At 41.1% G+C, this 26421-nt stretch overlaps 1 long non-coding RNA gene across 1 annotated transcript in view; it reads right to left on the bottom strand.

Moving 5' to 3' along the window:
* LOC126236858 (uncharacterized) overlaps positions 1 to 26421 on the bottom strand; it is a 423152-nt gene that overhangs the window by 260757 nt on the left and 135974 nt on the right. The window contains exon 2 of the long non-coding RNA XR_007544996.1: positions 3282 to 3317. This is a non-coding gene — a long non-coding RNA (uncharacterized LOC126236858). The remainder of the gene's footprint in view (positions 1 to 3281; positions 3318 to 26421) is intronic.

The raw sequence follows: 26421 nt of genomic DNA on the forward strand, positions 1-26421 counted from the left end.
AAAAAAACGAGGACTAGTAGAAATCCTTGTGTAACAGAAGAGATAGTGAATTCGACTGACGAAAGGAGAAAATATAAAAATGCAGTAAATGAAGCAGGCAAAAAGGATTGCAAGCGTCTCAAATATGAGATCGACAGGAAGTGCAAAATTGCTGAGCAACGATGACTGGTGGACAAATGTAAGGATGTAGAGGCATATATCACTCGGGTAAGATAGATGCAGCCTACAGGAAAATCAAAGAGACCTTTCGAGAAAAGAGAACCACTCGTATGAATATCAAGAGCTCAGATGGAAAACCAGTCCTAAGCAAAGAAGGGAAAGCAGAAAGGTGGAAGGAATATATAGAGGATCTGCAGAAGGGCGATGTACTCGAGAGCAGTGTTATGGAAATGGAAGAGGACCTAGATGAAGATGAAATGGGAGATATGATACTGCGTGAAGAGTTTGACAGAGCACTGAAAGACCTAAGTCGAAACAAGGCCACGGGATTAGACAACGTTCCATTAGAACAGTGGTTCCCAACAGATGGTCTGCGGACCCCTGGGGGTCCGCGAGCTATGCCAGAGGGGTCCGCAAGATGCTATTAGAATAAAAAATATCTTAAATAAATTTTGTATGATAACAGATTTTTTGTTTTGGACGCTTCTTGCATGAGCAGAGCTTTAGCGAACGCTAACTTCTGCGTCTAGCGTCTTCCTAGAGCCAACTGACACTAGCACACTCTAGCGCTAAACTAGAATTAGATAGAGCTAAATAGTTCTGCTGTATGCCTTATTTTTCACACATGTGTACTCAATGCAATCTCAAGTGTAGTACACTTGAAAGACCAATACACTCAGTTTTAATTTTTTCCTGTCATTTTCAGTTCATACTCAATTTTTATTTTTTTGAGGAGATTGTTATACTAGACACCCAGATTTGAAGACAAAGATTTTGAGCAGTAATCAAAAATTTTACAATAACAATAATGGCTAAATTGAAAAAGTTTTAAGCTTAATATTTTTTCAATAATGAATATGTCAATGTTTATTCTAAGTACCAAAAATAGAAAAAGTATAAAAAGACTCTTAATTTGGCTTTTTTAGGTACTTGATACTGTGATATGTATGACAAGGTACCAATCATGCTCGATGAGGGGGTCCTCGAGAAAATTTTGTTGGGAACCCCTGCATTAGAACTACGTATAGCCTCGAGAGAGCCAGCCATGACAAAACTCTACCATCTGGTGAACAAGATGTATGAAACAACCGAAATACCCTCAGACTTAAAGAAGAATGTAATAACTCCAAATCCAAAGAAAGCAGGTGTTGACAGGTGTGAAAATTACCGCTGCAAAATTCTAAAACCAATTCTTTACAGACGAGTGGTAAAACTGGCAGAAAACGACCTGGGGGAAGATCAGTTTGGATTCCGTAGAAATATTGGAGCATGTGAGGCAATATCTTAGAAGATAGATTAAGGAAAGGCAAACCTACGTTTTGTAGCGTTTGTAGATTTAGAGGAAGCTTTTGACAATTTAGACTGGAATACTCTCTTTCAAATTCTGAAGGTGGCAGGGGTAAAATACAGGGAGCCAGAAGCTATTTACAGTTTGTACAGAAACCAAATGGCAGTTATAAGAGTCGAGGGGCATGAAAGGGAAGCAATCGTTGAGAGGGGAGTGAGACAGGGCTGTAGCCTATCCCCGATGTTATTCAATCTGTATACTGAGCAAGCAGTAATGGAAACAAAAGGAAAATTTGGAGCGGGAATTAAAATCCATGGACAAAAAAATAAAAACTTTGAGGTTTGCCGACGACATTGTAATTCTGTCAGAGACAGCAAAAGACCTGGAAGAGCAGTTGAGCCGATTGGACAGTGTCTTGAAAGGAGGATATAAGATGAACATGAATAAAAGCAATGTATTCGAATTAAATCAGGTGATGTTGAGGGAATTAGATTAGGAAATGAGACACTTAAAGTAGTAGACGAGTTCTGCTGTTTGGGGAGCAAAATAACTGATGATGCTCGAGGTAGTGAGGTAGGTTTCGACTTCCTGTTTATGTACGACAATGCCCGCCGACACGGGACCGCTGTGTTGTCGGACACAACAGGAAGTGAAGACATTGAACATGGGGAATGGTCTGCATACGTCTAGGTCCTAAAGACTACAGCGCATGCCTGGGATGCTTTTGGCAGTTATGTTTCTCAACGAATATGCCAACTTACATAGCGTGTTTCATGTCGTCCGTCATTCCTTGTGATTATTTCTGCCCAATAATACCTCTGTTTCTTAGGAATTGTCAAGCAGTGTACATGGGTACAAGACCCAAACTTTTTGCTTTAAGGAGGAAAATGGACAACTGGCACTTAACAACCAAGAAAACTACAGAGAACGCTGCAAATATTTTTAAGGAAATTCTAAATTGCCAAGAACCCATAAAAAGATTTCTGCCAGAAATTGCACTAAAAGCCAATCCAGATTCACAAGCACGAAATGAGGAAATTGTTAGACAAATTAAAGGGTTAAAAAACAAAAAGCGTCTAGTAAAGACAGACTTGTTGCAGAATTGCTGAAACCAATTGGCACAATACAAATTAGACTGACCATGCAAAACATTTGGCAGCGAGGGTAGCCGCGCGGTCTATGGTGTCTTGTCACGGCCCGGGCGGCTCCCCCCGTCGGAGGTTCGAGTCCTCCCTCGGGAATGGATGTGTGTGTTGTCGTTAGCGTAAGTTAGTTTAAGTTAGATTAAGTGGTGAGTAAGCTTAGGGGCCGATGACCTCAGCAGTTTGGTCCCATAAAACCTTACCATAAATTTCCAATTTTGCAAAACATTTGGCTTACTGAGAAAATTCCAAATGATAGGAAAATTTCATCCATTCATCCACTACATGAAAAGGAGAGCTTTCCCAGAACAAATTTTGGACCTGAAACTAAACATCAATAGCTATCCCTCAATCATCAAAAATCTTGTTATAAGAAAGTAGATTGTGCGGTACATTCGTAGATTTTTTTAAAAAAGCTTATTTACTCAGTGGACCGTTAATTATCTCTTCCAGATTCTCAAAGTACAAGGTCTGAACTTCAAAACCACAGCAGTTACTAACGAACACAAAATTGCTCAAAATCTAGGATAAAATTAATTTCGAAAAATTTTGCAATTCAAACAGGAGTGAGGCAAGGTGACGAATTACTTTTTTTAAACACTGCTCCAATAGTTCAAGAACGGCGAAAACTGATATCAGAGCTTAAAACTGCCAAATCAATCAAATTAGAAATAATAGGACAGACTGCTTACCTTTTTGCACACGGACTGGCGATCTATGTCAGGACACTGAAACAGAAAAAAGAGAAATTCTTAAAGAAACACCAGAAAGAGTAGAGCTCCTAGCAACATATGAAGAAACAAAACACACGTCTAGCAACAACCTGGCATTCAAAATTTTAGAAACTAAATGCGGGGGAATAGAGAGTTTCTAAATTCAAATATTTAGAGGAAACTATTCAGAAAACCGTTCTCGAGACGACTGGTTACGAATTCGTTGTCACAAAATGGAAACAGCTTTCAGGTTTACAGGAGACATATATAACAAAACATCCATCACAAAATACACAAAACTGATACATTACAACACGGTCATCAAACCTCATTTTGAACAGAAAGGACATTTAACAAAACCAACAGAGAGAACTAAAAGCAATCAGGCAAATTTTAAACCCGATTTATGTTGAAGAACAAATAAATAAAATGAGAAGTATACCAACATTTATTCACGTAAGAAAAAGAAAACCTTTGGCTAAAATTCTATAGACTTATTAAACTAACTGGACGAACCAACTTAACTATATAGGTTGTGAAATTATATGAAACACTCGATTAATTTAAAACTGAAGCAAAAAATGGAGCGCTGCAGTTAAAGACAACGTGAAGGAAGCAGAAATCTCACTACGTATACCCGACACAAATATTTTTGGACAGGAAATTCACGAGCGGGCAGTTGGCCTGGCAGAAAAAGCAAAGCAGACCGACGCATCTTGGTCTGAAGAGCGGAGAAAGCCAATTCTGAGAGAGTGAAAGTAATACGGCACACAGGCAAGCTAAAACGAAACCCTGAAAATGTCGCATCGCATGGTACAGGAGGGCCTAGCGTGGATAATAATAATAATATTAATAATTTGGGGGTCTAGCAGCGCGGCTCCTGTTTGAGCTAGGATTATGAGATAAAAAGTTTTTGGTTTAGCCCGAATCAGCGGCCATTTGCTTAGCCATTCGAACATCTGTCTTACTGTAGCTACGTTACGGTTTATTTCGCAAGGCTTGAACGACGAACCGGAGCTGCCGCCGAGACAAATTGTGAAAACCAATTTATTCCTCTTGCAAAAGATTTTTATTGGGCTGAAATTAACGCTCAGCTAATGGTACCATTCGCATGTTCGCCGTTCGGAGTTTACGTGTAAAAACACTCTCATTCGAATTTTGCATGCAAAAATAGTCGCTTTTAAATAACTCCGGACTGAAGCGAGACTTATGGTTCAGATTTGGTCCACCAGTGAATCGGAGGTTGATGTAAGACAAGTTTTAACCGTTTGAAAACAGTTTACTTCGTCTGGATTTTACGTACAAAGAACATTTTTCTGGGAGGTTTTCGAAGCGCGCCTCTTCCATGGTTTAAACTTGTACGAATCGCTTCAAACTTTGCACGAAGTTAGGAAAGTAGAAATAGTCAAATGAAATTTTTTCATCCAGTAATCTTTATCTGTTGTCGAGATACAATGGTATAAAGTCGCCCTAAACGTAGCACATAAAATTCGTCCTTACGTGAACTGAATGAGCGGAAACGGTTTAAAGTGAATCAGATAAATAAATAAAAAAGCATTCTTGTGATGAAATAACAAATTCGCTTTCAAAAATCTAGTTTCATTCGGATTTTACATGCAAAACACACATAGTGAGTTTCTTTAAGCGTGCCACTTCTGTGTTTCAGACGTGTGAGAATAGGTTCAAATTCTTAAGAAGGTAGACAAATGCATGTTATGCAATTGTAATGATCGTCCTGTTGTTTTGGGACACCTTTATTCGTTGCCACGATATAGGCAGCATGGTTAGAAAGACAACAAAGTCGTGCCATATTGCGCGACCTGGTAAATCCCGTGTTGAGTGAAATGATAGCGTGTGTCAACGTGTCAAGTTAAACGACATGACGTCATGTATCACGTTACTTTTCTTGACAATATCCATTTTACTACATGGCATGGGTACTAATATATACTGACAAGTAAACATGGTTGGATATGTCCAGGTGGTCTGATTTAAATGTCTGAAGCTGCCGGATAAGTCGAAAAGTTAGTTCCCTCCTTTTATATCCTAACTTTGCCCTGGACATATTTTCACCTTCTTTTGTGCAACGACAGGAGCGTATTTCATTGTGGTAATAATAATAATAATAGTTCGGTTACCAAATACATTCAAAATATTTTAATGTAATAATAATAGTAATAATAAGAATAATAAAAATAATATGTTGTTTACATCAGTGAATACTACAACGCTTTAGCGTAGCGTCCAAGAAACTGCTATTCAGAAAAATACGGCCTTTGAAAAGCGTACGTCCGAAAATTTGAAAAGTACATGGGTCACATGATTAAGTTAAGCACTTTAATAGAAATAAGGTGCTGACAGGTGTGAATATTTCCGAATAATTATTTTAATAAGTTACGATTGCAGAATACTGACACAAATCCTTTACAGAAGAATGGAAAACTGGTAGAAGCAGGCCTTGGGGAATATCGGTTTGGATTCGGGATTAATGTATGAACATAGGAGACAGTACTGACACTACGTCTTATCTTAGAAGATATGTTTAGGAAATACAACCCACGTTTTAAAGTATTTGTAGATTTAGAGAAAGCTTGTATAGTGTTGACTGGAATACTCTCTTTGAGATTCTGAGGGTATCAGGGGGAAAATACAATGATCGAAAGGCTATTTACAACTTGTACATAAACCAGGCGGCAGTCATAAGAGTCAAGCGGCTTGAAAAGGAAGCAGCGGTTGGGGTAGAGTAAGCAGTATTGTATCCCATCCTCGATATTATTCAGTGTGACGAATGAGCAAGCATTAAAGGAAACCAAAGAAAAATTTGGAGAAGAAATTAAAATTCAGGGAGGGGAAACAAAAAGCTTTGAGGTTTGCGGATGACAACGTAATTCTATCCGAGACAGCGAAGGACTTGAAGTAGCGTTTGATTGGAATGGACAGTGTCTTGAAACGAAGATACAAGATGAATATAACAAAAGCAAAACAAGGAAATGGAATGTAGTCGAATCAGATGAGGTGAGCTGAGGGAATTAGGTTAGAAAACGAGAGACTAAAAGCAGTAAATGAGTTTTGCTATGTTGTGCAGTAAAATAACTAATGATAGCCGAGGGAAAAATAATATAAAATGTAGACTAGCAATGGCAAAAAACGCGTTTCTGAAGGAGAGAAAATCGAATATAGGTTTAACTGCTAGGAAGTCTTTTCTGAAGGTATTTGTCTGGAGGAAACCTTGTATGGAAGAGAAAGGTGGTCGGTAAACGGTTCAGGCAAGAAGAAAATACAATCTCCTGAAATGTGGTGCTGCAGAAGGATGCTTAAGATGAGGTGGGTAGATCATGTAACCAGTGAGAAGGTACTGAATAGAATTTGGAGAGAAAAAACATTTACGACACGACCTGAATAAAAGAAACGATCGGTTGTCAATTCTGAGACATCAAAGGGTCACCAATTTAGTTTTGGATGGAAGAGTGGAGGGTAAAAATTGCAGAAGGGGGCATATGTAAGCAGTAATGAGGTTGAAAAGGATGCCTGTTGCAGCAGTTATTCGGAGTTGAAGAGGCTTGCAAAGGATTACGGTATCATGTAGAGCTGCATCAAACCAGTCTTCGGACTGAAGACCACAACAACAGCAATAATAATAGCAGTAAACTCTCACAACTTTGATAACGTCATAATTTTGCACAGTATTAAATCGAAGTGTGCACACTGAGTTATCAGCATTCCAACAAGCGATACGATTGTGAAGATTGTTCTGCAAATCATGGCTATACGAGCTTGTAAACGAGGTTCAGTGGTTTTCGCCTACGCTCGTGAAGTCAATTTTTGTTTTCCCTGGTAGAGTATGTTTCCCTTTCTGTGTTCTCTTACTCAGCTTCCTGTAGTTTGACGATTCTGCCTGCGGATTCGCGAACCCTGTCGCATTTATTGCTGGCAGCAGGCACGGTCGGCTGCCTTTACCTGGCTGCAGCGTCATGGGCAGGGCGCAAGCCCGTCCACGTGAGCGGGCCCTCATACGAGCAATGGAAAGTATCTCGTGTTTGACGGAGTTTGTAAGTTCTACAATTCCTTGTCATTTTCAAGACTGCCGGTTTCACGCTACTTGAGATTTTTTTGGGAGTGGTGGGGGATAAAGGGAGCTCATGATCTACATAAAATTCTATCACCCTCCTCCCTTTGGATTCTCGCCAGGTCACCATTTCATCATTCTTTCGGAACCTTTATCGTAACAGTGGCACACGTACTCACAGTAGTTCATTCTCATTTGACGTAAGTTTCGATGCTGATTGGTTCGGCAGGAAGTTCCTTATTTAACACAAACACTGTGACTCTGAACGCATCCGGATCAAGTAGATGCCGCCCTCTGACACATTACCACTTTAAATCTGCATCATCTATATCTCCCCCCCCCCCCTTATGCCACTTTATGGTGTGAAGGGATGGTGCTTCGTTGAGCACTATTACTTCCCTCCCACCCGTTCCAGTCACGAATGGTGCGCGGAGAGTAATCGGTTTTACTGTTCACTTCCACAACAATACTACGCAGCCTCTAACTCATCACGATAATCGGTGGATACATTTCGAAGATCGCCAGTCAGTACTCAAGAGGAGTGGTGCCAAATGGACATCACCTGAATATGAGTGACCAGATGGGGTTTACGTTTTAACCAGAGTGCTACATCGTTCCGTTTTTATGTTGATGTGCTAGACATGTGATGTCTCCAGCACAGTGACGCAGGGACTTTGATAATAAAGATTTACAAACTACTCACTACGTCGTGCCGACCAAAGTGCCTTGTTTTCAGCATCAAATACGACGAACTTGCCAGTGACATCGGAAACGCAACAACCATCAAACGAAACTCCCTTCTTTATAGTAGTTTTTGTATTCACTTCTATATTGCGTAGGTCACATTCTTTAAAGGAGGTGTTCAAAATGCCTGTCGCAACGATTACATAAGGCTGTACATCACCTCATTATGAACTGTGGAACTGACTATACTATCCCAGAGAAGTGTCGTATTTTAGTGCCTGCAACACTGTCAGCGCATAGATTGAATGCGAGCCAAGAATGGATTTACGAAAGCACACCAGTCCATTGGCGTCATATGTCATGGCCGAGGTTTCCATGGAATACGGCTTCCACGCCAAATCTAGCGTAGTCCAACTTGAACATGAGATGGCCCCTAACACTGCACGTAAAGTATGCAATCGTATATGTCACTTCGGACAGACATGAAAGATGGCTAAATCCAGATAACGAATCTCGAAATGTTGCGGCATAAGCTGATCAAACTGTTACAGACGCGTAAACCCATACGGCACAACAGTTTGAAGCATTTGCTGTTCCTAACACCGCAGACTCAAACCTCTGAGTACGTCGTCGTAAACCCTGAATTTCATCGTACTCAGTTAAATTGTCATCTGATCCTTCTTTTGAATTTACTACGAGTCACACGTGTACGGCTCAACCTCGGTTTCTCGTATGCTGTGGTACAGTACACAGTGCCTGCAGAAATTACAGTAAGTGGTGCAGGATACTAATGTGAGATACCGAGATCCCCCATGATCAGTACATAAAATTACGCTAAATATCGTGCCCTTTTAGACCAGCCACAATACGCTCTGAATCTTTCTTAAGATGAACCTTTTCCCACTTTCTGATTATCGCTATGCAACGGAAGTGGACAGCTACATTACTAATTACTGTAAGAAAGCGCGTTTATTAACGCAATGCTAACTATTATCAAAATTGATGAAATCTTGTCGGCCGACCGGACGATAACCCAAGAAGAGTTCATCAATGCAATTCGTCGCATTCTGAAAGTACTGGCAATCTGGGCGACCCTCTATTTAACAAAATCTTGAAACAGCACCTTCCGTGCTGTCACAGACATGAAACTCTTTTTCCATGACTTCATTCTCTTGAAAAAAGAGACAGCATTGGTCGTATATTTTTTACTATTGCAAAATCGATTTTCTGTCAATGAGTGACCATCTTCAGTGCTATATTGTATAACTTAAATTGGGATGCACTGTTGTCACTAAGCTTACGGCAATCAGTCTATGTGATTGCCGTAAGCTTAGTGACAACAGTGCATCCCAATTTAAGTTATACAATATAGCACTGAAGATGGTCACTCAGTGACAGAAAATCGATTTTGCAATAGTAAAAAATATACGACCAATGCTGTCTCTTTTTTCAAGTATACCTGTTATCTGGTCGTAGTGCACAAGACAACATGGAGTCGCCAATCAACTTCATTCTCTGTCACCCTACACATGTTTTGTGTGTGACGAGAAATAAATAAATCATTTTAAGGCATTAGTACTGCATTTAATAACAGTTTCAAGTTCTATATATTGTAGCAGTTGTCCAAAAACGGTTGCAGTTCCGGACACTATCAGATAATCTTCCTCTAATCGTGGAAGAACAGCTTCTGGAAATCTTTTCTGAATGTAGAATGGAGGAAAACTGATAGTTTTGCTCGAGCTACTGGGAGCGTTTGTACGAGGGTTGGGACTTAAATAGTGACGACAAAACAGATACGTATTTCAAAGGTTTTCTGTCCTTCAGAGTAGTCATCAGTATTGTGTATAGCTAGTGGAAGTCGTAGGATACACTTAGCAGCGCCAGTTGTGTTCACAGTTCGAGTGGAGCGGTCTATTGCCCGAGGAATCTGTATAACAGTTCTGAAGCGAATACCTTGAAGTGTTTCCTTCAATTTAGAAATAAAATTGAAATCACAGTGGCTTAGATTCTTCAATTGAAAGAAGCACTCCATGGCATTCTCTTCAGAAATGTTACGGAGATTCTACGGGCAATAAACTGCTCCACTCGAGCTGTCGATGCAACTGGCGCTGCTAAGGTTATCTTACGACTTACAGTAAAATACTGTGAATATAAATGCAGATAATTGCAATCAATCAGTTATGAAATATTTCTTTTTTCACAATGAGTCGTTTTACAATCTCTACAGTCTTATCTTGAACTAAAAAAGGCTCGACAACTAGATAATGGAAATGAACAAATATTTCCTAAATGACTCGAAAAGTTATCTGTGTTTCTATTCATTTAATATACAGACACAGTTTTACACAATATCTGTAATCGACAAACTCAATCAAAATACTTTGTATCTTCGTAGTTCCGCCGTACAAAATCTAATCTGCAAACAACATTATTTTTATCTTCCAAGGTTGAAATTAGAGACTTTTGGTTATTCTGTCCATGCTGGACGTATTTAAAGTCCGTAACTATTAATCACACATACCAAAATGAAACAATCGTCAATACCAGTAATTGTAACTAGCGGAGACGACTGTAATTATTTTGTTTTGGTCAGCAATGATTGTAACATGGATCTTTTCGTATAAAGACGTATGCAACAGCGTAAGTCATCAGAACGAAGTGAGACTCTGCTAGACATGCACCTCGTCTCCACTGCGCCGTGCGCCTGGCCACTTATGCGACGTGCGGCCGGAAATAGCTGTGCGGTAAGCGTCGTGCATTCTGATACCGGGCACCGCTGTAACAGAAGGTGGCGAGGGGAGCAGTCAGTCCTCTTCCACTCGCCACGTCCATAGGCTGACGCTTGACACACGCTCTATTGCATGGTCCAAGGGCCCATTCAGGGCTACAGCAAGGTCAGGATTTTCAACCCCTTCTTTATGGATGTAGCACAAGTTTACAGTGAACAAAAATGGATAGGAAATCGGTCGTGGCCTCTTCGAACTGTGCCATAATTCAACAGTTGTGATTAAATAAAACCGCAGAGTTTTTAAATTTGAATGGTCAGGAGCGGATTTTAATCATGCTCTTCCCGAATACCTAAGCGAGACAAGAGAGCTTCTGCTTACAAGCGGAACCGGGATTGCATACATGAGGCGATCTGCATGTGTAGCGCAATACGTAGTGCGCTAGATTGCTAGATGAGGAGACGAGAGGAAATGTGGCCAAATCTCTGGTTTGATAAGCTCTCTACATCATGATTTTTAGTCTGTTTCACTAAACGTCTGCAAATCCGTTAAAATGCCGAAACATAAGAAATGCAGTGTATAAATTCTGGTTTCTCACATATACCTCTATGCACGGCAAGCCAACGTACGGTTTGTGGCGGAAGAAACTTCTGATAACTATTATTTGGCCTCTCTCCTGTTCCATTCGCTTGTGGTGCGTGGGAAGAATGAGTGCCCATTAGTCTCCGTGTGAGCTCTAATTTCTAAAATTTTCTCGTCATGGTCATTTTGCGAGACATGCCTGGGAGTAAACAACAAGCTGCCCTACTGTTTCTGGAACGACACTCACGGGATATAAATAGGAAACCTCTCCATGATACATAAAGTCTCTTGGAGCGTCTGTCACTGAAGGTCGATGAGCATTTCCGCAACGCTGTTGCACTTTCTAAACGGAACGAGCCATTCTTCATTTCAGGTCCTCTATCTCTTCTATTAATCAAATCTAGCAAGTATCAGACTGATTGCCAATACTGAATAATCGGTACAAAAATGTTATGTGAGCCACTTATTTTGTGAATGAATTATGTTGACTTAATATCCTTGCACGGAATCTCAAGCTGTCATGTTTTCTCTGCATATAGTCTTATATGGTCATTCCACTTCTTGTCGCTGCGGACGGTTCAACCTAAGTTATTATGGTTGTTTCTGTTTCCAGTGGCTTATCGTCAACAGCATGGGTGATGGATCTCTTCGCCTAACTGCATGATCAAAAGTATCCGGGCACCCTTCCCCTTTATATGGTCTGAATTCTATTGGGTACACTTTCAACGACGTGTCCGGATGCCTGTGGAGGAATGACTGGCAGGTTTTCCTCCAGAGCAGGAATCTGAGAACGTAGTGACGTTGGAAGCTGGGGCCCGCAGCAAAGTCGGTGTTCTAACTCATCCCAAAGGTGCTGCACTGTGTTCAGGTTGGGATTTTGCGTACGCCAGAACTTTTCAGGTACGTTACTCACCACAAACATTTGCCTCACAGGTTATCATGAATAGTGGAATGATGGACCACTTACTCAAGTTTTGATATGCAAATTGATATCAAAGTAATATGCAAATTAATGAAATTGAACAATTAATTACCCCTCAAACCCCACAATCCTGGATGACGTCATGGTTTTTCCACGGACGGTTTGTCGATCCCTGAACCCTCCCCCTTCCCACCCCTCCCCGTCCCACACCCAGCCTATTGACGGGAATTTAGAATTTTGGCAAGAATTTCAAATTTTGGCACGAAATTCAATAAATGGTGGAATTTCAAAAATGGCGGAAATTTCTTTGTCGCAAAGCTGTGATGATATCTCACCCCCCCCCCCCCCGGGAACTAGTGGTAAATTCAAAATGGCGGTGCTCTTTCCGGGTCTCGAACCCCAGTCCTTCTTGATGGAAGGCCAAAGTGCACCCCTCCACACAGGGAAACTGTCGAGATGCAGGAAAGGAAAGTTACGTTAGTGTACTGTTTTTATTCGTGTGGGAAACTGAAGCAAAGAGCCATCTTAATTACGTAATTAATCATAAGACTCGATGCTAATTAAACATCTTTATGCATAGCAGCAGGCTGAAGGTGGCAGGGGTCGAATACAGGGAACGAAAGCTATTTACAATTTGTACAGAAACCAGACGGCAGTTATAAGAGTCGAGGGGCATGAAAGAGAAGCAATGTTTGGAAAGGGAATGAGCCTATCCCCAATGTTAGTCAATCTGTTTATTGAGCAAGCAGTAAAGGAAAGAAAAGGAACATTTGGGGTAGGAATTAAGAAATTAAAACTTTGAGGTTTGCCGATGACATTGTAATTCTGTCAAAGACAGTAAAGGGCCTGGAAGAGCAGTTGAGAGGATTGGACAGTGTCTTGAAAGGAGGATATAAGATGAACATCAACAAAAGCAAAACGAGGATAACGGAATGTAGTCGAATTAAATCAGGTGATGCTGAGGGAATTAGATTAGGAAATGAGACACTTTAAGTAGTAGATGAGTTTTGTTATTTGGGGAGCAAAATAACTGATGATGGTCGAAGTAGAGAGGATATAAAATGTAGACCGACAATGGCAAGGTATGCGTTTCTGAAGAACAGAAATTTGTTAACATCGAGTACAGATTTAAGTGTCAGGAAGTCTTTTCTGAAGATATTTGTATGGAGTGTATCCATGTATGGAAGTGAAACATGGATGATAAATAGTATAGACAAGAAGAGAATAGAAGCTTTTGAAATGTGGTGCTACAGAAGAATGCTCAAAATTAGATGGGTAGATCATAGGAGGTACAGAATGGAACTGGGGAGAAGAGGAATCTGTGGCACAACTTGACTAGAAGAGATCGGTTGGTAGGACGCATTTTGAGGCATGAAGGGATCACCAATTTAGTATTGGAGGGCAGTGTGGAGGGTAAAAATCGTTGAGGGAGACCAAGGGACGAATACACTAAGCAGATTCAGAAGGATGTAGGTTGCAGTAGGTACATCGAAAAGAAGAACCTTGTACGGGATAGGGTCTCTGAACTGAATATCACAACAACAACATGCATAGTGCTACACAAGGAGCGCCTGAAATCGCGATACAGCTCAAAAATTGACTGAGTCATACAACTAGTGTTATCCTACTGGGAAAAATTTCACATTATCACTCGAACCTAGTGGCAGACGCATTCAAGCTCTACACATGATGATCCCATCACCTACAACTTGGCGGGATAAAGGCTGAATTGGAAGGTGCTATGCTATTTTTGTTGGGAAAAATCTTCAGCTGTCGACATGTTGGTGTTACATAGAGAGGAGTGTAATAAGTGTATTACTGTGAGCATAGAGTTTGACGTCGGAATTCACCACAGACGCTTACTGTTGAACTGCTCGACAATCACTCTGCAGCCCAGGTGCTCGAAATTCAGGATCGCCGAAACATGCTACCGAAACTGATGGCAAATGCTCGAAATTATCGTGAAAAATACCAGCACTCATAAACAAGGGTTCGTAATGCAACACATGTACTGGGGACTGGGAAAAATCGTCATAAAAGCACTACTACCGCAAGAACCTATCCTAAAAGATTGCACAAGGAGAGAGGGACGGCAGTTGCACATTGCACATGTGTCCTCCTCGATCTGCTGTCACGAATTAACCAACTTAGAGCCAGTCTTACCTCCCCCTTACCAACGCTCATCCCTCCCTCTTCTCAGTGTAGGTAGTGATGCAGGCCTGATCTTGCCACAAAGAGATCCATCTGGTGACAGTGATATACTGTCTCCGGTCTTGCAGAAATCAGTCACAGATGGACGCTTCCTACACACCGTAAAATGTATTTCATGGAAAGACTGGATCCTGAATGGAACAACGACGAAATTCTGGAGAACTCTCCAGAAAGGCCCGCTGCTAGGGAAATAGGCAGTTGGGTATGACCGGCCGTAGCGATCAGCGCTGTCAATGCCGACATACCAACATGACGTGGCACTGGTTAGCCTCAGAACAAAGTGAGATAAATGACAGGTATGCCGACCGTGTGTTGTTTGTCTAAAAGTGCAGCTGTGACGCCAGCAACCCATTCCCACAAGAGCTCCCGTTTAGAGAGAGAAAACACTTCATTCTAACAGATGTATTTAACATCAACACACCTCATATATAAGCAAGCATCTACTAAAAAAACACAATCACGACCAAAATAAAAAAAACGGTCTTGTTTCCAAGAAAATAGGCGAAGTCCTTTTTCTTTTAGTGTATTAAGCAAAATGTGTATACTTTGAGAGCACTCAAATAATAAATTGTCATACACGAGAGCATTATATTCTTTTCAGATGAGTGAATTATCAGTACAGATTGGCATTTATACAGTCATTCTCTTACGTTTGACTTCAGGATACAATTCACATTCTCTTCCCGCTTTCCATTATTTTGTGACAACAAACGAAGTGAAAAAAAAAACAGCATTGTCGCCGATTACAGATAACCAAACCGCAGAGATGAAAGCTATACAGCGATACATCTGACATACGTATTAACTTATCTCACAGCTCCTATACCTGTCCACCCTGCGTAAAATAAAAAGAAAACTTCCACTATTTTGCTGCGAAAAATACAAATCACTGCAAAATGCCCTCATTATTTTGAAACTCTAATCGGAGTAAAGAAAAAGCGAGAATTTAAACTCTGAAATACATGGTTTGAGAGCATCCCTGACGTTCAAGTCAGTGTCTGTAAATAAATTGACATTCAGACACGTGAAATAACACTACAGAATACAGTCCTTCACTTTATCTGCTTACATGTTAGAAAAAACCAGTCGTTTTACATTCGAAAACAACAAGCTATAATTCAAGAGGACATTGTTGCTTTGTACTCTACGGCACCTCCTGTTTTACCAGTGCAATGGTGTTTCGAGCTGGCGTTTATGAAATGTAAAAACAAATTGTGAGAGCAAGCCTTGTAATAGAACCTTGTTGTGTCGAGGAATTATGCATACTTGGTTCGCTAGACAAACAATCAAACAACTCATATTAATGAGTTTTATTACATCAAAACAAGTACAAATACTTAACTTTGATCTGAGAATTCTTGTAACCCTTTATACATATCATCCACAAGTGCAATTACACAGATGTGTCGCAAGCAAAGGGCGACATACAAAATAATCAGTCTTCTTCGGAACAGAAAAACACAAATAACACTTCTGGTCCTAACGACCGCTACTAAAAAAAGTCTGTCAACCGAAATGCACTGACTGCTGATCTCTAAGTCGGCTCTGTAGAGATTGCTAAGGAAGAAGCTACGATGTGTCGGCTAATGAAGTGGCTAATGTTCAAGCTGCTATCGAAGTGGGCTGCCACCAGTTGGGCACAGCACTTACATCGTCTTCACCTAGGGGCTGCTGCTGTCGCATTGTCGTCCTTTGAGGGAGGTCGGTCAGTGTGCGATTGGCTGACCTCTTCTCACAGCCTTCTTTTGTCTGTCATTCACGACTGGCGTTCCGGCATTGACTTAACATCGTAACATTCCTCCCCCTAAAGCGATGACCCGTCGTCATATATCGAGCATGACAGCAGGGGCTGGGGAGGTACGAGCATTGACGATCTGATGGACCGGTAGCTATGGCTGCAGGGGACGTCAGACTTCTGGTTGTACCCCACAGTCCGGCCATATCAATTTGATATCAAAATTCTGGTAGGAGCCCCACCAGCCCACTACTGTTATGTTGATACTATATTACCTCCAAACTGTTTCTTTACTATAAACGGTGCAGAACGCTGTAAAATATGTTTAAGTCCATCTGCATTTAACGTTTTCTTTAAGGCAAAAACTAAATCATCTCCATACTGTAACAGCACCGCCCCTGTTCTTCAATGTTGGCACTACACATAATTACATGTAAGGTTGTGTAGCCAATCGCCAAAATAAAAGCCTTCCATCGGATTACCGCACGATATTGCGCAGTTCATGGCTAAAAATCGCGTCCACTGGCTTTCTCTTTGGACCAATCAAAGGGTCGCTTGGAAATGACTGCAGAAATGTTTGGCGTTCGTGGATCAGCTCGACCATTGAACCCCAGTCATTTTAATTACTAGACAGTCACTTTCTTTGGTGGAATGCTGGTAGCACTTTGTAAATCAGGACTGACTTCTGCCGCTGATTTCGTGTGATTTTTTACAATCACTCTCCGCAGTGCTCGCCGGCCCCTAACCATCAGTGATGAGGTCAGCCTGGTCACGGTTTAGCTTTGGCTGTTCCTTCGTGTTTATACTTGAAAACCGCACCACGAACAGTCGACATGTGCAGCTTTAAAAGGATTGAAATGTCCCTCCTGTATTTGTTACTCAGGAGACATCCAATGATAAGTCCGCGGTCGAAGTCACTGAGGTCTCCTAACTGCTGTTACTGACTATTGTTAGTGACAGAACCACATACCCTGACTCCTTTTATATTGTTGGGTCCGTCTCTCAAGACATCTAGTGACCAATTTCGCGTTACACACGGATGTCAGAACAGTTTTGATCAGTTAGTGTGTGTGCAACACGCTACGTCTACGTTCAGGGCCAACTGCCAATCGCTGCAGAGTCATCAATCTTCTTATTGTATTTCGCTCTACCGTCATCAATTGTCTCATTCTATTTCGCTACAGCCTTCTGGCGTAGCAATATCCCTACCTACAACAGCATCGTCTGCGAACAGCGTCCTGAAGCTGCCGACGTCATCTGCTAGACCATTAATACACATAGTACACATTTGTTACATGACGATCAAATTGGCTTCAGGAAAGATAAAGGCACCGGAGAGGCAGTTCTCACGTTGTGCTTGTTAATGGAAGCAAGACTGAAGAAAAATCGAGGCACGTCCAAAGGATTTGTCGACCTGGGAGAAAGGTTCGACAGTGAACGGTGCTGGATGTTCGAAATACTGAGAAAAAAAGGGAAAGAGAGGTAATATACAAACATGTGTAAGTACAAAGAGGGACCAATAGGGGTGGAAAACCAACAACGAAGTTGTCGGATTAAAAAGGGTGCAAGACGAGGATATGGTCTTCCGCCCTGCTGTTCAGTCTATACATCGAAAAGTAATGACGGAAATACAAGAACGGTTCGAAGGTGGGATTAAAATCCAAAGTGAGAGAATACCAATTATAATATTCGCATATAGCATTGCTATCCTCTGTGAAAGTGAAGAAGAATAATAGAATGTCTTGAACAGAATGAACAGTCAATGAGTAGAGAATATGGATTGACAGTAAATCGAAGGAAGACGAAAGTAATGTGACGTAACAAAAACGAGAACAGCGAGAAACTTATCATTAGAACTGATGATCAAGAAGCAGGTAGCAAAATAACCCAAGATGGACAAAGCAAAGAGAACGTAAAAAGTAAGATAAGAGAAAGGTCTGCAGCTGTCGTAAATGTTTAATCCGTTGCAATATGCAGTAAACAGATTAAAAATTTACAAATGATGCTGCTTTTCCTCCTATCTTGAATCGCATTAACACGGTCGTGAAGCACGCTGTTCCTAATGGAAACAAACCTGAACATTAAGAGCAGGCTTGCACTGGCAAAAGATAGGGCATTCCTGCCCGAAAAGAAGTGTCATAATATCAAACCTAGGTCTTAATTTGAGAAAGAAATTTTAGAAAATGTACGCTTTGAGCACAAAACTGCATGGTAGTGAGATAGGGGCGGTCGAAAAACCGGAAGAGAATCAAAGCATTTGAGATATGGTGCTGCAGAAAATTTGAAAATTAGGTGATCTGATAAGGTAAGGGATGCAGAAGATCTCCGCAGAATGTGCGAGGAAAGGAATTTATCGAAAACACTGACAAGAAGAAGAGAGAGGCTGACAACTTTCAAGGTATCAGGGAATAACTTCCATGCTACTAGAGGGCGCTGTAAAGGATAAAAACAGTAGAGGAAGACAGAGCTTGGAATATATCTATCAAATAATTGAGGATGTAGGTTGCAAGTGCTACTCTGAGATGAAAAGGTTGCCCAGGAAAGGAATTTGTGATGGGTCGCATGAAACCATTCAGAAGACTGATGATGACTCAAAAAACAAATTAAAAAAAACACACACAAAAAGGAAGATCGGAGCTATAATACTACCTTGCGGTATCCCAATCATTTGTGCGTTTCGTCTTGTTAAGAACATGGAGCTGATTATCCTCTGAGTGTTGAGTATCTCTCCTATCTTACTCACACGTGAAGCTGAGGCATTAGGGAGTGCTAGTGCCATAGAAGAAGAAGAAGAACGAATCATGCTAGTACTCCTAACGTGTCAGTCAAATGGTCACGCAAACAAAACTCAGCGGCTAGTGTACTACTGTAAGACATGAGAAATATCACTGTATGTCCGCGTCAGCTGCGCGGACGCTATCGTGAGGTATGCGTGAAGGATGAAAGGCCTTCAAAGTGCAGTAACTGCAAATTAATTGTGGCTAGCCATAAGGCAGTTGCAGGCCTGAACAATGGCAAGCGGGAGCGCGTGACTCACCGAGGGAGCAGTGAGTAGCTGTCTGGGGCTCCCACACTTGTTCCCTGACTTAATGTCCAGCCTGTCCATTCATTGACTCGCTGCCATTTCCCGCATTGCGTGGTACATTGTAGAGCATTATCTGAGAACTACTAACGCCCTGACGCGTACAGTCTCAGCACCATTGATCACAAGAACTAACTTCAGTACGTACCATGCTTATTGAGTCATTACATTAGGTCGTTCTTTCTCAGAATAACGTGAATTTCAGTTAGTATTTTCAGCAGTCCTCGAGAATGTTCTCAGGTGCTTAAGAAGGCAAACTAGGAAGCCATAATGAAATACATCGGAACCATCTTCGATTAGCTGAAGACATTGTACTGTTAGTGTACGGTTTTGCAGTGCATGTGTTGTTCAGAAGTGCGATGCAATCTTCCTTCACACCAGCATGCGCTGCGGTGACTACAGCGATTATGAAATACATAAAATGTATGCGCGGTTGCGAATGTGGACAAGTGTCAGCTGTGTAAGGGAATGAAGAGTATGAAAAATTTGTGCTGAACCGGGACTCGAACCCGTATTTCCCGCTTTACGCGAGCTTTGGCTATCCGTGCACGACTCACGGGTAGACCCAAACTTCCATCTGTTGTCGTTCTTGCGTCACAACCTGTACTCGTACACTCATTATGTACACTGCTGGCCATTAAAATTGCTACACCACGAAGTTGTACTACAGACGCGACATTTAACCGAGAGGAAGAAGATGCTGTGATATGCAAATGATTAGCTTTTCAGAGCATTTACATAAGGTTGGCGCCGGTGGCGACACCTACAACGTGCTGACATGAGGAAAGTTTCCAACCTATTTCTCATACACAAACAGCAGTTGACCGGCGTTTGCCTGGTGAAACTGTAACACTATAACTCTAGTACTCTATTGATTTATTTTGCTTTTGTTTATTTAATGTTACTTCGTTGAGCTTCTGTAAATGTGTTTGATTGAATCGATAACACAGAACTGTATACTCCTTTCTTTGTAAAAACTTTGATGTCTTGATTTGATTCTATGCAATGTAGTGTATCTGTCATTTAAATTCTTTGTCCCATTTGGAGAGAACAAAACCTACTACATATAATTGTAATTTTTGAATGAATAATTTTTTTTGTAGAAATGTCAATATGATCCTCACTTAGGGTTCTTAGGCCGGTATTACACTATCAAATTTCTTTGTCAAATATCTTTGTCAAAAATCTTTGTCAAAGATATTTGATGGTGTAATAGGAACTTTGTCAAATGTCATCCAATATTTGATCAAATCTAGGGCCTCGCTGTAGATTTGATCAAAGAAATCGCTTGTCTTCTGTTCACTGCAATGTGACATGTTACCACATGGAGCGCTAGCATCGCTGCAGCGTTCTGTCGTCTGTAGTGTTTTTATGAACATTGCCGGTAAATACAGTTTGCGTGTGCCGACAACTACAAAATTAATAGAGATGTATGAAGCTGATGAGGCGCTTTACAACGTGAGGCACCCTGAATACAAAAATAGATTAAGATGATTGGAGACCTGACCTGACCTAACCTAACCTAACCTAACATAACATAACATAACCCTCTCCTGTAGCAAGGAATCGGAGTGTTACAGTGAGCCTGTCTTCTGAAGATGTAGCAGTTCTTAAGTGAATATTGTGCTTTGTGATATGAGGATACACATCATTGGGCACATACAGAAATGTATGCTCATCCATTCTTAAGTAATTGATGTACGACTTGACGACTTCCACTGTAAGCTCACGTAACAAGTATTGTTGAATGCTTTTATCTTGTCGTCGTAAAACCCACGGCTTCACCCAGATTAGATTAGTTTTTCGTTCCATAGATGCTCGTGGATGTGGAACATGTCAATTTTTTTTAAAGCTGACATAGCAATACTAATAGTATGAATAAATACATCATTTGTTTCTATTAAAAATTTCGTCATTGGAGTAGAAGGAGTTGGCCACTAGTAAGTCTTTCAGGCTCCTTTTAAACTGATCTTTATTTGTATGTAAATTTTTTATGTTTGCTGGCAAATTATTGAAGATGAGAGTTCCTGAGTAGTGGACCCCTTTTTGAACTAAAGTAAGTGCTTTTAAGTCCTTGTGCAGATCATTTTTGTTCCTGGTATTGTATGTATGAACTGAGTTGTTTGTTGGAAAAAGAGATATATCATTTAGGACAAATTTCATTAATTAGTAAATATACTGAGAGGCAGTAGTTAGTATACCCAGTTCTTTGAAGAGGTTTCTGCAGGACGTCCGTGAATTTACTCCACAAATAATACGTATTACACGCTTTTGGACTCTGAAAATTTTTGTTTGACTTGAAGATTTACCCCAAAATATTATACCATATGACATTATGGAATGAAAGTAGGCAAAGTATGCAAGCTTTTTCATTTTTATGTTCCCTATGTCTGCTAACACTCGAATTGCAAATACAGATTTGTTAAGGCGTTTCTGCAGTTCTGTGGTGTGCTCCTCCCAACTGAATTTATTATCAAGTTGTAATGCCAGGAATTTAAGACTGTCAGCCTCGTATGTATGGTTCCTTCCCCCCCCCCCCCCCCCTCCACTTCTTTTCCGCATGTGCACACAATGCAATTGCGGTACGTGCAACTGCTGCGGTTAATAACAAGTTGTTGTCAGCCATCTTGAACTTTGACGAAAAATTTGATGACAGTGTAATACCCCTTCTAGCACTACGTCAAAGATCTTTGTCAAATATATTTGACGGAATACTTGATCACATCTTTGATAAAATCTTTGACAAAGAAATTTGATAGTATAATACCGGCCTTAGTTAGTTTGTATGTAAAAGGTGCAGTGGTTCCCCTCGGGAACGGAACTGTGTAGCGCACGCAAATTGTGGTTGGCCTAGGTAGAAAAGGTGGAACAAGAGTCAGTCGGGGACGCGCTACCAAACTGTGCACTGCCATGTAAAAACTGCATATTGTGCTGGTTCTGAGAGAGGCTTTTCTGCTACTTTCCAATGCCTCGGATGGATGGATAAATAGCTGGAACGATTCTGGATTTGGTATTCATCATCGCCACCAAGAAGGGCCAGAGTCCAGCAATTCTGCCTGCGAATCCACCTACCAACATGCAGTTGCCACAACGTTGCGCAATCACTGTAACGTAATACTATAATGATGTACAGTGAAGGATCAGCTTACTGGATGTTTTAGTGTGCACAAATATAAGGTAACTTATAACTGAATTTATGTACCTACCTTCCTTATTTCCTTATCATAACACCTCTCAGGTTCCTCTCCATTTGAACTAAAGTGATTACCGAGTGTCCCTACTGAAAGAACATTAAAGACCAGTGTTTTGCTAATTAATGCCACTTGAACTTAGTAAAAAGAAAGTTAATGTGGCAAGAGAGTGAGTTAAAGTAAATGTTGTTTGCTGAAAATAATTTTCCTGTTAAAACTGCTTATTAAAGTGCTGTTGCCAACTGCAAAATTAAAAGTTCTTAAGACTGAGGCTTATAAAGTTTTGCTTAGCAAATGATCACCTTGATATCTGTAGTAAATTCTAAAAGGTGAGTCAGTTTCTTGCAATTTTGTCAACATTGTAGGAAATTATATGTTCATGATTGCTAAGTGTTTGTATCTTTTGTGTATTGGAAGTGCATATTAGTAGTATAACTGGATCCACAGTTTGTCTATTGTGTTAATGCTCAGTAACAAGTAACGGAAGGAACATTAATTATGAAAATCATAATTTCTTTCTTCAAATGATAGTGAGAAGCAACCTTTCAGTGGATTCCAATTAACTTTCGTTTTAAATAGTAAAGTATTTAACTGAGAGAGACTTAACCTATATCCAATTAATGATTCTGCGGTGAATATAAATAGTAACGTTATAAAGAACATACAGTTTGAATAAGCCCTGAAAGTAATAGTGTGTTTCGTCATCTATTATTATTTTACAAATAGTTTGTGCTGCTCTAGCTGTTTGTTCCAACCTTAACGTTGACATATGCAGGTGTCAGAGTTCATTGCACTCGCGTGTGGCCAAGTCTAGGTTGTGTTTGTCCGTTAAAGTTACACATACCTACTTTCTTAAACGAGAACGTTAATCTAAGTCTTGCCTAATTAGGCTGGCGACCGTTTTCCTTTTTCTTTAAACAGTGCAGATAGGCAAAAATCTTGTTTGTTACTCTTGGAATATTTACGTAATTCTGACTTTCATTTTCCGATAAGCCACCTCCATTAGGTACAACACGGTCAACATAACAAAATTCCTCTCAGAGGGTAACACTGCTCTGTTGCTTTATACCATAATTGCTTCAACAAAATAGTTTTATTTCACAACCTGTTTCCAGCTTTAAGGTTATGGTACAGCAGTAGCAGACGGTAGTGTTATACGTGGCTTTTCCGTGACAGGACTGATTTGTTCTGTTGGGACATCGTACGTGCTAAGCCAAACTTGGTATTTGATTGAATAAGCTACGTAAATATGCTGCTGCAGTGTTATAAAACGTTGTTGTGATGCCTCGTGTAAGGAGGAGAAATGCGTACCATCACGTTTCCAGCTTTCATAAACGTCGGATTGTAGCCTATCAGCCGGCCGTTGGTGGCCGAGCGGTTCTAGGCGCTTCAGTCTGGAACCGCGCGACCGCTACGGTCGCAGGTTCGAATCCTGCCTCGGGCATGGATGTGTGTGATATCGTTAGGTTAGTTATGTTTAACTAGTTCTAAGTTCTAGGGGACTGATGACCTGAGATGTTAAGTCCATAGTGCTCAGAGCCATTTGAACCATTTTTGTAGCCTATCGCGATTGCGGTTTATCGTGTCGCGACACTGCTGCTCGCGTTGGTCGAGATCCATTGACTGTTAGCAGAATATGGAATCGGTGGGTTCAGAGGGTAATACGGAAAGCCGTGCTGGATCCCAACGGCCTCTTTTCACCAGCAGTCGAGATGACAGGCATCTTATCCGCATGGCTGTAACGGATCGTGCAGCCACGTCTCGATCCCTGAGTCAACAGATGGGGACGTTTGCGAGACAACAACCATCTGCACGAACAGTTCGACGACGTTTGCAGCAGCTCGGAGACCATGGCTGCGGTTACCCTTGACGCTGCATCACAAAAAGGAGCGCCTGCGATGGTGTACTCAACGACGAACCTGGGTGCACGAATGGCAAAACGTCATTTTTTCGGATGAATCCAGGTTTTGTTTACAACATCATTATGGTCGCATCCGTGTTTGGCGACATCGCGGTGAACGCACATTGGGAGCGTGTATTCGTCATTGCCATACTGGCGGATCAGCCGGCGTGATGGTATGGGGTGCCATTGGTTACACGTCTCGGTCACCTCTTGTTCGCATTGACGGCACTTTGAACAGTGGACGTTACACTTCAGATGTGTTACGACCCGTGGCTCTACCCTTCATTAGATCCCTTGGAAAACCCTACATTTCAGCAGGATAATGTACGACCGCATGTTGCAGATCATGTACGGGCCTTTCTGGATACAGAAAATGTTCGACTGCTGTCCTGGTCAGCACATTCTCCAGATCTCTCACCAATTCAAAACGTCTGGTCAATCGTGGCCGAGCAACTGGCTCGTCACAATACGACAGTCACTACTCTTGATGAACTGTGGTATCGTGTTGAAGCTGCATGGGCAGCTGTATCTGTACACGCCATCCAAGCTCTGTTTGACTCAATGCCAAGGCGTATCAAGGCCGTTATTACGGCCAGAGGTGGTTGTTCTGGGTACTGATTTCTCAGGATCTATGCACCCAAATTGCGTGTAAATGTAATCACATGTCAGTTTTAGTATAATATATTTGTCCAATGAATATCCTTCCATCTGCATTTCTTCTTGGTGTAGCAATTTTAATGGCCAGTAGTGTAATTCCCGTACAGGGGAGGACACTTTAATTGAAAGTCGCTGCTTGGTATCGGCGGGTGAATATAATATAGCAGAGCCTGTGTTGTTAAAAGGAGCGATTCAACGTCCCTTAGGACATGCATGAAGATGGACATCAGTCCTAAACTGGTCATGTATAATATAAAATCAGCTATTGTGACTAGTAGTGATTATTATTCTGCATCCTATAAAGGAACAGTCACGGAGTTCAACTGCATCCATTATGGATAAAATACATAGGAAGTATTATTTTCACTTATATTAACAATATATTTTAAAGAGTTTACGTTCCCTTTTTGGATAAATATAACAGTACTTACTGTTACTATCCACTTGTTCCGACGATTTCCATGTTTTTCCGCATGTAGTCACAGCTCGAAAGACATACAACCTGTGGCCACCTAATGGAAAACCCTTGAAGTAATGGGGTCAGGTTAAGAGCGACATTAAGCACCATCTTAATTATGCAAAAAAGTTAAGGGTTGCTGTCTTCACCATTTAAAACACAGAACTGAACTCTGTCGTATCATACAAAAGCCTAGGGCTACTCCCAGGAATTTCATTTGTGTGTGAAATGGAACAACAGTAGAAGTACATACATTCGGCTTTACATAAAACAGATGGCTGGAAGGATAATGGAGAACTGGGGTTGCCTAGGAAAGAGACTGCTTACAAAACGGTTGTACAGCTGTAAAGGGATATGTGTAATGATGTGGGATTCACATCTCTTTTGTATAAGGTTGGATAACCATGTTTAGCAGAGCGTATATATGAAAAAAGACCTTACACCTATTTCTTTGTCTCGAGAAGCAGTGTAAAAGAACTAATGAAATATCTCAACTCATAGTAAGTACACTTCTGAATAAAAGGCATTCGACACTTTACGAAAACGTACTTTGAAGCCACCAAGAGCCAGATTTCGGCAATACATCGTCGGGGAATGTTTTCTGCATCCTACATGCTGCTCCCGTAGATAGTGGCTATTAATAGTGATTAATGACAGATCGCTGACAGACGAACAACCAGTAACTTATCCCAGACTCCTCCTGCGAATGGAACACGAAATAACCTTAATACACTCCTGGAAATGGAAAAAAGAACACATTGACACCGGTGTGTCAGACCCACCATACTTGCTCAGGACACTGCGAGAGGGCTGTACAAGCAATGATCACACGCACGGCACAGCGGACACACCAGGAACCGCGGTGTTGGCCGTCGAATGGCGCTAGCTGCGCAGCATTTGTGC

Source organism: Schistocerca nitens, chromosome 1 (assembly GCF_023898315.1).
Source record: "Schistocerca nitens isolate TAMUIC-IGC-003100 chromosome 1, iqSchNite1.1, whole genome shotgun sequence".
In the NCBI taxonomy this organism is placed as follows: domain Eukaryota; kingdom Metazoa; phylum Arthropoda; class Insecta; order Orthoptera; family Acrididae; genus Schistocerca; species Schistocerca nitens.